This window comes from Mesoplodon mirus (genome assembly GCF_964341445.2).
Source record: "Mesoplodon mirus genome assembly, chromosome: 14".
NCBI classification, from domain to species: domain Eukaryota; kingdom Metazoa; phylum Chordata; class Mammalia; order Artiodactyla; family Ziphiidae; genus Mesoplodon; species Mesoplodon mirus.
The window spans coordinates 82,846,084-82,857,555 of record NC_138990.1 but is presented as its reverse complement, the minus strand read 5'-3'; positions in this window follow the sequence as shown (position 1 = coordinate 82,857,555).

Sequence of the window (11,472 nt, the reverse complement as noted above, 5' to 3'; positions counted from 1 at the left end):
CAGATTTTATTTGGACTCTACCAGCATTTTTCATTAATGTCTCCTTTTACTCTCCAGGATCCAATCCAGGACACCACATGGCATCTAGTCATCTCCTTAGTCTCCTCCATCTGTGACAGTTTCTCAGTCTCCTGGTAGTAGGTTGGCTTGGGTCTTCCAGAAAGATCTGTCCAAGTCCTAACCCTTGGTACCTGTGAATGTGACCTAAGTTGGAAATAAGGTCTTTGCAGATTTAAGTTAAAAATCTCAGGATAAGATCATCCTGGATTTAGGGTGGACCCTAAATCCAATGATTGGTGTCCTGATAAGAGAAAGGAGAGAAAGATTTGAGACATGTAAGGAAGAGAGCCGTATGAAGACAGGGAAGAGATTGGAGTTAGGCTGCCACAAGACAAGGAACACCAGCAGCCACCAGAAGCTGGAAGAAGCAAAGAAAGATTCTTCCCACAGCTTTTGGAAAGAGCACAACTCTGCTGACACTTTCAGACTTTTGGCCTCAAAATTATGAGAGAATAAATATCTGCTATTTTAAGGTACTAGGTGTGTGACAATTTGTTATAGCAGTTCTGAGAAACTAATGCAAGGACCCTGACATTTTTGAAGAGTACTGTCAGATGTTTTGTAAAATGCTCATTAGTTTGGGTTTATCTGATGTTTTCTCATGATTATACTGGGGTTATAGATTTTGGGGAAGTATACCAGAGAAATGAAGGGCACATCATATCAGAGGGTACATGATATCAACATGACTTAGTATTGGTGATGTTCACCCTGATCACAAAGTGGTGTCTGTCAAGTTTCTCCATTGTAAATTTACTACTTTTCCTTTTCCACACTTTATTAATTAGAAGCAAGTCACTGAATCAATGCACACTCAAGGGGAAGGAATTAAGTTCTACCTCTGTAACTGTATTTATTTATTTTTAAATTTATTTATTTAAATAATTTAAACAATTAATTTAAATAAATAAATAATTAAATTATTTAATATTTATTTATTTATTATTTATTTATTTTGGCATGTGGGATCTTCGTTGCAGCATGTGGACTTCTTAGTTGTGGCATGTGGACGCTTAATTGCAGTATGCATGCGGGACCTATTTCCCTGACCAAGGATCGAACCCGGGCCCCTTGCATTGGGAGTGTGGAGTCTTAACCGCTGGACCACCTCTGCTTTGAATCTTGGAGCTGACACACATTTCTTAAAAATATAAAATAAAAAATATTTTTAAAAATATTTTAAAAAAATATCCCTGAGATGTTTTTAAAAAATTGATCATAACCTAAGCTTAAAAAAACTCTATATGATTACTGAAGCCTAATATATTAATGTAACATTCTACGAGAAAGTAATTATGTAAATACAAGCAAGGTATAATTTTCTTACTTATTAAGTCCCCAGAAAAATATCTACACCAAGGGAAAAAAAAATGCTTTCATATATATATATATATATATATATATATATATATATATATATTCCTTTGTTTCCATTTTTCTCACATCCTGTGAAAGAAAGGGCTATTGGCTATTTCTTCTGAAAAATACAAATGGTAAAATTTTAAATTATTGTATTATGCTTCAATAAACAGATATGATAAGGGAACACTAAAAAACAAAACAAAACAAAACAAAACCAAAAAAACTCTATAAATTCCAGTTAGTAGAAATTTCACAGGCCACATTTATTAACCAAAATGGAATAAAATTATAAATTAATAATAAAAGAACAAATAGCATCAAAATACTGTCCTACAATATTTTTGTCATGGAAGAAATAAAAATATGAAATTATTGGCTATTTAACTAAATAATAATAATGTCAATAATACATGTAAAAAATGAAAGAATGAAGTTGAGTCAGTTATACACAGGAAGAAATTAAGAAATTAGTAAATGTATTATTTAACAATGAAAAGAATGATAAAGATAAATTAAGTAATGAACTCAATAAACTCTAAAAGAATAACAAAATAAACTTAAGGAGAGTAAGAATGAATAAATGATATTAAATAAATTGATGTATTGTAAAAGAGAATTGATAGGCAAATTCTAGAGCTTCTTCTTTGGTTTGGAGCAGAGTCCACTGTTAAGATGATACACACTTGGTTACAAAAGTCACCTGGATGAACCATTGCAACTTTGGCAGGAACCTGTACCAGGAGCCCTTTTTAAAGCAGGAGGTTCAGCCTTAGCCTTATGTCAGACAATTACAACTTTTAGGAGGGGAACCTCTTTCAAGCATCTAGGTTTTAGCATTAGAACCAGACCTCCTGTTTGGGGCAGTGATAGCTGTAACTCAGCAAGTTCTGGTAGCTACCGAGGAGTCTTCCAGACTCACTGAGACATGTCTGCATTCCGGTTCCATGCAGAAGCAAGAGTAACCAGGAGGGTTCTTTAGACGTTAGTACACTCCTGGGATGGTGGAGATGCAGCAGGGCAAAAGCCCTGTGGAGATAGACTGGAATTTTGCTGATCTTGGCAGATGGGTTTTGAGTGTCTTACTTTCAGATATGACCAGGGAGCCATTATTTGCACTTTAGCTATAAAGCAGGACACTCCAGTTAGGTAAGAACAATTCATTAGAAGCTGAAGCCCATTTCTGATTAAGTTCAATGTTTTATTTTATATTGTAAAACAGACCTTATAATAATGCTGAAATCATAGAAGCATTTTCTTATCTGATCAAGGTTTTATCTTCCTACTTCATTTAAAATAATACTTTCTAAATATAAACAGTTTAAAGATTATTAATTTCTTTCTCTTTTTCTGAGTTAAGGCAATCCAACAAATACTAGATAAATTAGACAAAAATAAATACTCCACTATATGTTTGACACACTGATTGTTGGCATGCTGTTTAATGGTGAATAAAATGGAGGTATAAATTGAGTATGTTTGCTATCACCTTTATATTTTACATTACTCTAAATGTTGTAACCAATACAATTAGGCAAAGGAAGGAAGGAAGAAAGGAAGGGAGGGAGGGAGGGAGAGAGAGAGAAAGGAAGGAAGGAAGGAAGGAAGAAAGAAGGAAAGAAAGAGAAAGAAAATAGATATTGTAGTAAAGGAAGAAACATGATCAAATTTGTAAACATTATTATCTCCGCAAAACTGCCTTCACTTCAGAAACCAGCTACAAGGTCCTGAGTGTCCAGGTCACCCTCACCTCTGACCAGCTGGCTACAAATTCAGGGGTTCTCACTACCCTCTCAGGTTCGATAATTCACTAAAATGACTCAGAACTCAGTTTTATTATAGCAGTGGGATACAAATCAGGATCAGCCACAGAGAGATGCATAGTGCAAGGTCTGGAAGGGTCTCAATCATGAAGCTTCCTTTGCCCTCTCTCCGTAGAGTCACGGTCATCACCCTCTTGACACACTGATACGGAGTGTTGCCAACCAGGGAAGCTCACCCAAACTTTGGTGTCCTATTTTTTTATTGGGGCTCCATGAGGTAAGCACTATTGATTGAATCATTGGCCATGTGACACAATCTCCAGCCTTCTTCCCTACCCTGAGGTCAGGCTGATATGAAGCTCAAAGCCCCAACCTTCTAATCACATGGTTGGTCTTTCTGGCATGATGGGCCCCCACCTAGAGTCATCTCATTAGCATAAACTATCAGGTGTGGTGTAAGGGACCACTGTGAATAACAAAGACATTTCTCTCACCTGGGAAATTACAAGGATTTAGAGACTACCTCCCAGGAATCGGGGAGAGAGGCCAGCCATGTTCTTTATTACACACCTGCCTGTCTAATATAAAGTAGCAACCCCTTCCAAACCTCAGCCTTCCACTGGTGGTTCTCCTTCTTCCCTCATGTTATTCGGTTCCTTCCTTAACAGTTATCATCATTATTCATATTGTGTATCTATTGATTTATTATTTTATTGTTTTTTTTCCACCACTGGAATGTAAACTTCATGAACAGAGGCGCTTTAATTGCTTTTTTGCTTTCTTTTTCTCCAGCGTCTGGAAAACTCTGTTACATAGGAGATGCTTAATGAGATGTGTTAAACAAGTAAATAAATAAATATTCAATCAATTAAAAAAATAGCATAAATACAGAGTTGCAAATGGGATGTGCTATTGATGATGATCTTAGTTAAAGGAACTGAGCTGTGATTTTTGTTTTCTGATTTGAATCCTGCGGATCAAGATAATACTAGGAAAGAGCATGGTTAAAACAGATCCAACCTAATCAGAATATCTGATGAGGAGTGATTTAAATGTAAAGTTTGGAATAATTTCTCTTTCACTTGAATTTAGTTGTACTTCCCAATATTCTTGATTGGTTATTTCTAACTTTTGAATAGTTGGGAAGTGTGAAACTCAGTTAAGAGTGCTTCCCTGGTGGCGCAGTGGTTGAGAGTCCACCTGCCGATGCAGGGGACACGGGTTCGTGCCCCGGTCCGTGAAGATCCCACATGCCGCGGCACGGCTAGATGCATGAGCCATGGCTGCTGGACCTGCACGTCTGGAGCCTGTGCTCCACAACGGGAGAGGCCACAACAGTGAGAGGCCCACATATTGCAAAAAAACAAAAAACAAAAAAACAAACAAACAAAAAACCCAGTTAAGAGATATAGGTATCTATCAATATGAAAATACCTTGGAAAAATTGACTTCAGTTTAAAATTTATTAGTGGATGTTCTGGAAGGATTCAACCACTGAAGATTTGGTTTAAACCATGTAGTTATGTAAGAAGAGCAACTGGGAGGACACCAAAAAGATGTAAGAATGGGCAAGAGCTTATCTAAAATATTTCTTGTTAACGTTTCCCTCTAAGAGTCAGGCTTGTAACAGGATATTGTCTGCTCCTCTCTGGTGCCTCTTGGGGTTATGAAGTCACTAGAACTTTGGGTGACCCTGCAAGCCAGCTCTTTGTGCTCTCTGTACTTCCTCCTGACTCCGATGGACCGAGGTGCTAGGGCGAGCCATGGTTGGTTGTGAGTTACTCAGGTTATCCACAAGGCCAGATAAAACTGCCAATGGGAAGCTGCACAGCCGGCTTCCAAGCAGTGATTTAGAGTCTTGTGGAGAGCAGGGCTTGGCACTGGCACAGCCCAGGAACAGCGGCTTCTCTCTGCAGACCTCTCGGCATTCTGGCGGTGAATGCAGTCATTTTCACTTACACCACTCTTCTGGGGACTTGGGTCAAAGGCTGAATGTTTGGAATCACCAGCCTCAGAGCTGAGCAAGAAATGAGAGGCCTCTGCCTTATGTTGGAATGAAAGAGCAGTTTCTTTCCATCCACATAGCTCTACCCTCTTACTGTCTTAGTAACATTATCTTACTTATTGTGCTTTTAACTTTAAAGAACTGTAATTAAGCATTGAGCAAGGGCAAAAGACTGTTTTTAAATACATGTAAAGTGTAAAGAATAAAGATACAACACACACCCATGGACTCTCCACCCCTCAGTCTAGTTGGAAAGAGAGCAAGAGTGTTACCACTACCTTGGAAGTCATCCATTTGCCCCTCCAGGGACCCTCTCTCCCTCTCAGAGCTGTACAGTTATACCAAGCTTTGTGTTATCATTCCTTTGCTTTTACTCATGGCTTTACCACATTTGCATGTATTTCTAAAATATGTGTTGTTTAGTTTTGCCTGCTTCTGAACTTTATATAAATATGATATAGTTTCCTCTGCAACTTGCTTTTTGGACACACCATTATTTTTTGGAGCCATTTATGTTGTTGTGTGTGGCTGTGATTAATTTTTATTTTTGTGATGTTTAGTATGCTGCTAAATAAACATATCCAGATTTATTTATCTCTTCTATTGTTGGCAAACATTTGGATTGTTCCTAGTTTTTTTTTGGTGTTCCAAATGCTGCGACTTTGAACATTCTTGTGCCTGTTTCTGGGTTCCCATGAGCAAGAATTTCTCTAGGATATATACCTAAGAGTGGAATTGTTGGATCATAGGATAGTCACATTGTCAGCTTGTTAGACAAGGCTGAATTGTTTTCCATAGCAGTTGTATCAATTCATTCTTGCCCTGGCTATGTTCTTCTTACTCTATGTCCCTTGCAACCCCTCATATTAGACTTTTCCACTTGCCAATAGATGGGCATGAAATGTCTCTCATTATGGTTAAGTTTGCATTTTCCTTCTTATGAAAGAAGTTAAGATATCTGTATCTAGATTTGTCATTCTAATTCCTCTTCTATTAGAAACCTATTCATGTCCATTTTTCTATTAGTTATTTATCTTTTTCTTTTTGATATGTAGGAGTTCTTTATATAATTTTATACTAATCCTTTATCTAGTTTATGTGTTGCAAAGATCTCTGTTAATTTGTGGCTTGCCTTCTCACTCTATTTTTGGTGTCTTTGGATAAGCAGACACTCTTATTTTTAATGTAGAGAAAATTTCCGTATTTTACTTTATAGCTAGGGCTTTTTTTTCTTCAAAGTGTAGCAAATCCTTTCCTCGCTCAGTAGTCATGAAGTTATTCTATATTCTAAACTTTTCTAAGGCTTTTTATTTTGCCTTTCATATTCAGGCTTTTTAATATACTTGAAATTTATTTTTTTAATATAGTGTGAAGTAGGGTCCTGGTTTCATTTTCCTATTTCTTTTTATGCCATATGGCTATCTAATTGTTTTAACACCACTTATTTAAAAACCTCGTCTTTTTTCCACAAACCTGGAATGCAACCTACGTGTTATTTCAGTTGTCTGTAGATCTGTGGATTTGTGGGCTTTCTATTTTGTTGTATTGATGTATTGCATATCCCAGTACTTATATCACATTGTCTTGATTACTATGTCTTTATAATAATTTTGATAGATCAAGCTCTTTCATTTTGTTGTTCTGCATCAATAACCTGGTTTTCCTGGCCCTTTCAAGAAGCATTTAAGATTTTACTCTACTTGAAATCTAAAAAGTTAGCCCACCATGGTTTCATGGATGATGATATTAGACATGAAACTCCTGAGTAAGAGGCAGGGGACTTTATTAGTCATGGCACAGCAAGTGGTATGAGCATGAGATATATGTGTCAGTGCCCCTTGCCCAGAAGTCCCATAGGTGTGATGTATATGGACTTAGATAGATGCTTGCACACACACGTGGGTTGCATTATAGAGAGCACTCTGAGCTTAGGGAACTAGAATCTTTTATAGTAGGCAGTGAGCATGCCTGCTTTTTGCTCTAAAGAGGGACACTATCTTTACCTTCCCAGGCTGTTTGCTATACAAACATCCTTGCAAAAATAGTTGAGAAAAAAGGGCCGTCCGTGCCTCTACTTACAAAATGTATAGAAACATCAAGAACCCTTGGAGAATTGTCTCACAACTGGCCCTTTGATCTTCGATGTACATTACATGCTAAATTAAGCTTGTCATGTATCACACACACATGCATACGCGTGACCTACTGGGAATTTGTTTTGAATTGCACTGAATCTATAGATTGAGGGAGAGCTGACATACTTATAATACTGAATTCCTAATTTATGACCATGGTTTATCTGCATTTATTCAGTCTACTTTAATGTGTCTCAATAAAGTTTCCATAGAAGTCTAGCAGATCTTTTGTTTAATTTATTACTTAGTAAGATTGTATCCTATCTTGCCTCAAACTCCTGCAACGTCTCTCTATTTTATAAAATTCTAACACTGGCCTGCAAGGCTCTTCATGATCTGGTTCCCCATTACCTCTTTGCCTTCATCTCCTTCTAGTCCCCATTTTGCTTGCTCTGCTTCAGCCACACTGCCGTCCTTGCTGTACTTTTAATATGCCAGGCACTCTTCTGCCTTAGGCCTTAGCACTGGCAATTTTCCTTTGCCCATAATGCTTTTCTCTCAGAAATATTGGCATGGCTGACTATCTCCTTCAGTCTTTGTTCACGTCACCTTCTCAACAATGCCTATCCTAAATCCTTATTAAAAATTACAAACTGCCTCTTCTCTCCTGGCATTCTTGATTCCTCTTACACTGCTCTGCAGTTTTCCCTTAGCATTTCTCTTTTTTATTTTTTACTTTTTGCGGTACGCAGGCCTCTCACTGTTGTGGCCTCTCCCGTTGCGGAGCACAGGCTCCGAACACGCAGGCTCAGCGGCCATGGCTCATGGGCCCAGCCGCTCCGCGGCACGTGGGATCCTCCTGGACCGGGGCACAAACCTGTGTCCCCTGCATCGGCAGGCAGACTCTCAACCACTGCGCCACCAGGGAAGCCCAGCACTTCTCATTTTATATCTTATTAATTAATAGTACACAAAACTATCCTACCAAATATCCTATTTAATTACATATTTGTCTGTTTGTTGAATGTATTTGTCATTTATTTTTGCCTCCTGTAACTAATATTTTCGCTGCATGAAGCAAGGATCTTTTCATTTTTATTTGCTGATGAATTTCAAGTGTGTGCAATAGTGCTATGCATGTAGCAGATACTTAAGAAATATTCTTAAATAAATTAAACAATTTTTCCTAGATATGTCATATCTCTTGCTGCTATTATGCATGTTATTTAAAAAATTAAGTTTCTATATGTTTGCTGCTGACATATTGAAATGCAATTCATATTTGTTGGTTATTTTTGTATTCAGAAACTTTTCTAAATACTCTGACTCCCATAACTTATCTATAGATTTGTATTTTTTACACAGAAAACCATGGCATCTGGGCATAATGATAGTTTTTTCTTCTTTTCTTTCCTTCTAATCTTTATATTTAATATTTCTTTTTCTTACTTTACTTACTTTCAGCACAATATTTCCAGAAGTTGTTATGGCAGGCATCTTGTTTTGTTTCTTGTTTTAATGGAAATGCTTTCACTGTTTTACATGATGCTTATAGTCTGTTTAATGAAGTTTTAGGTGGTCTTAGTCTATTTAATGAAATTTCTTTTAATTCCAAATTTCCTAAGAATTGCTTGTTTATTGTGAATGAATATTCAACTCTATTAGGTAATTTTGCTACTATTGAGATACATCATAAGTTTGTTGTCTTTTGATCTTTTAATGTGGCAAACTACATGATTGATTTCCTAATATCAAACCAACTGGCATTGCTAGGAAAAATCCCACATAGTCATGCTGTCTTATCTTTTCTACACTTTGCTCAATAGGTCTGCTATCGTTTTGTTGAGGCGTTTTGCATCTGTTTCTATGACAGAGATTGCCCTGTAATCTCCTTCCTCATACCTGCCAGGTTTTGGAATCAAGCAAATTGTTTTCTCATGAAGTGAATTGGAGAGTGCTTCTCCCCCTACCCCCATACATTTGAATAGTTTTATAAGATTAGAATAATCTATATTTTCAATGTTTGTAAAACCTCAACATAGAAACCATCTTGGCCTGGAATTTTCTTGTGTGAAGTTTTTCAACATTGTAACTAATTCCTTTACTGGTTATAATTATTCAGGTTTTATATTTCTTCTTGAGTGAGCCTTGGTAGGTTAGGTTTTTAGATATTCAATTTACCCAAGCTTTCAAAGTTATCTATATAATGTCGTTCACAATATCATTTTACTGACATCTTAATATTTGTGGCATTTGTAGCTTAGTATCTTTTTTTTTTTTTTTTCTGGCTGCGTTGGGTCTTCGTTGCTGTGCACGGTCTTTCTCTAGTTGGAGTGAGTGGGGGCTACTCTTCGCTGTGGTGTGAGGGCTTCTCATTGCGGTGGCTTCTCTTGTTGTGGGGCATGGACTCTAGGCACGTGGGCTTCAGTAGTTGTGGCTCACGGGCTCTAGAGTGCAGGCTCAGTAGTTGTGGCTCATGGGCTTATTTGCTCCATGGCATGTGGGATCGTCCCAGACCAGGGCTCAAACTCATGTACCCTGCATTGGCAGGCAGATTCTTAACCACTGCTCTACCAGGGAAGTCCCCTAGCTTAGCATCATTTTTATTACTAGTATTGCTTTTAATTTCTCTTATTTCTGGTCAGTTTTACCTAAAGCCTGTCAATTTTATGCCTTTCCAAAGAACCAGTTTTTGGCTTTGTTGAGCTTTACTAGTGTATACTTGTTTTCTATGGTATTTACTTCTGATACTCTCCATATTATTTCTTTCCTTCTACTTATTTTGGATATTTTATGCTTTTCCCTTATTTTTAAAGTTGAATGCTTGACTCAATTTTTAGCCTTTCTTCTTTTGTAAAATGAACATTTAAAACAAGTTGTTATAGCTGCTGCTCACAAGGTTTTGATATGCAGCACTTTCATTATTGTACTGTTCTAAATACATTCTACTTTTCATCATGAATTTTTCTTTGGCTCACGTGTTATTTAGAAGTATGCTGCCTAATTTCAGAACAAATGAGACCATCTTGTTTTATTCGGAGGGGAATAATTACACTATTTTAATTAGAGGTCAGAAAAATGTGGGTTTTTTGGGGGGTTTTTTTGTTTTTTTTTTTTGCGGTACACAGGCCTCTCACTGCCACGGCCTCTCCCCTTGCGGAGCACAGGCTCCGGACGCGCAGGCTCAGCAGCCATGGCTCACGGGCCCAGTCGCTCCATGGCATGTAGGATCTTCCCGGACCACGGTACGAACCCGTGTTCCCTGCATCGGTAGGCGGACTCCCAACCACTGCACCACCAGGGAAGCCCAAAATGTGTTCTTTTTGACACAAATCATTTGAATGTTTTTGAGATCTGATTTATGCCTCAGCATGTGATCAGTATTTGTACCTGTCCCATACATGCTTAAGAAGAATATGTATTCTGCAGTGTTATGTATATCTTCATCAAAATAAGCTTGTTAATTGCATTCATTTTTTCTCCTTAACTGTTACATCTGTAAGTTATTGAGAAATACGTGCTAAAATCTTCAATACTATAGTGAGATGGTTAAATTCTCCTGAAATTCTTACAATTTTACTTTCATATATTTTGATAGTTGTATATAATCTAGAATTTGTATATCTTCCTAGTGAATTTAATTTCTTTTATTTTTTAATTTTTCAAAATATTTATTTATATATTTTTAACATCTTTATTGGAATATAATTGCTTCACAATGGTGTGTTAGTTTCTGCTTTATAACAAAGTGAATCAGCTATACATATACATACATCCCCATATCTCCTCCCACCCTCCCTATCCCACCCCTCTAGGTGGTCACAAAGCCCTGAGCTGATCTCCCTGTGCTATGCGGCTGCTTCCCACTAGCTATCTATTTTACATTTGGTAGTGTATATATGTCCATGCCACTCTCTCACTTCGTTCCAGCTTACCCTTCCCCCTTCCCACGTCCTCAAGTCCATTCTGTTCGTCTGCATCTTTATTCCTGTCCTGCCCCTAGGTTCTTCAGAACCCTTTTTTTTTTTTGATTCCATATATATGTGTTAGCATACAGTATTTGTTTTTCTCTTTCTGACTTACTTCACTCTGTATGACAGACTCTAGGTCCATCCACCTCACTACAAATAACTCAATTTCATTTCTTTCTATGGCTGAGTAATATTCCATTGTATATATGTGCCACATCTTCTTTATCCATTCATCTGTT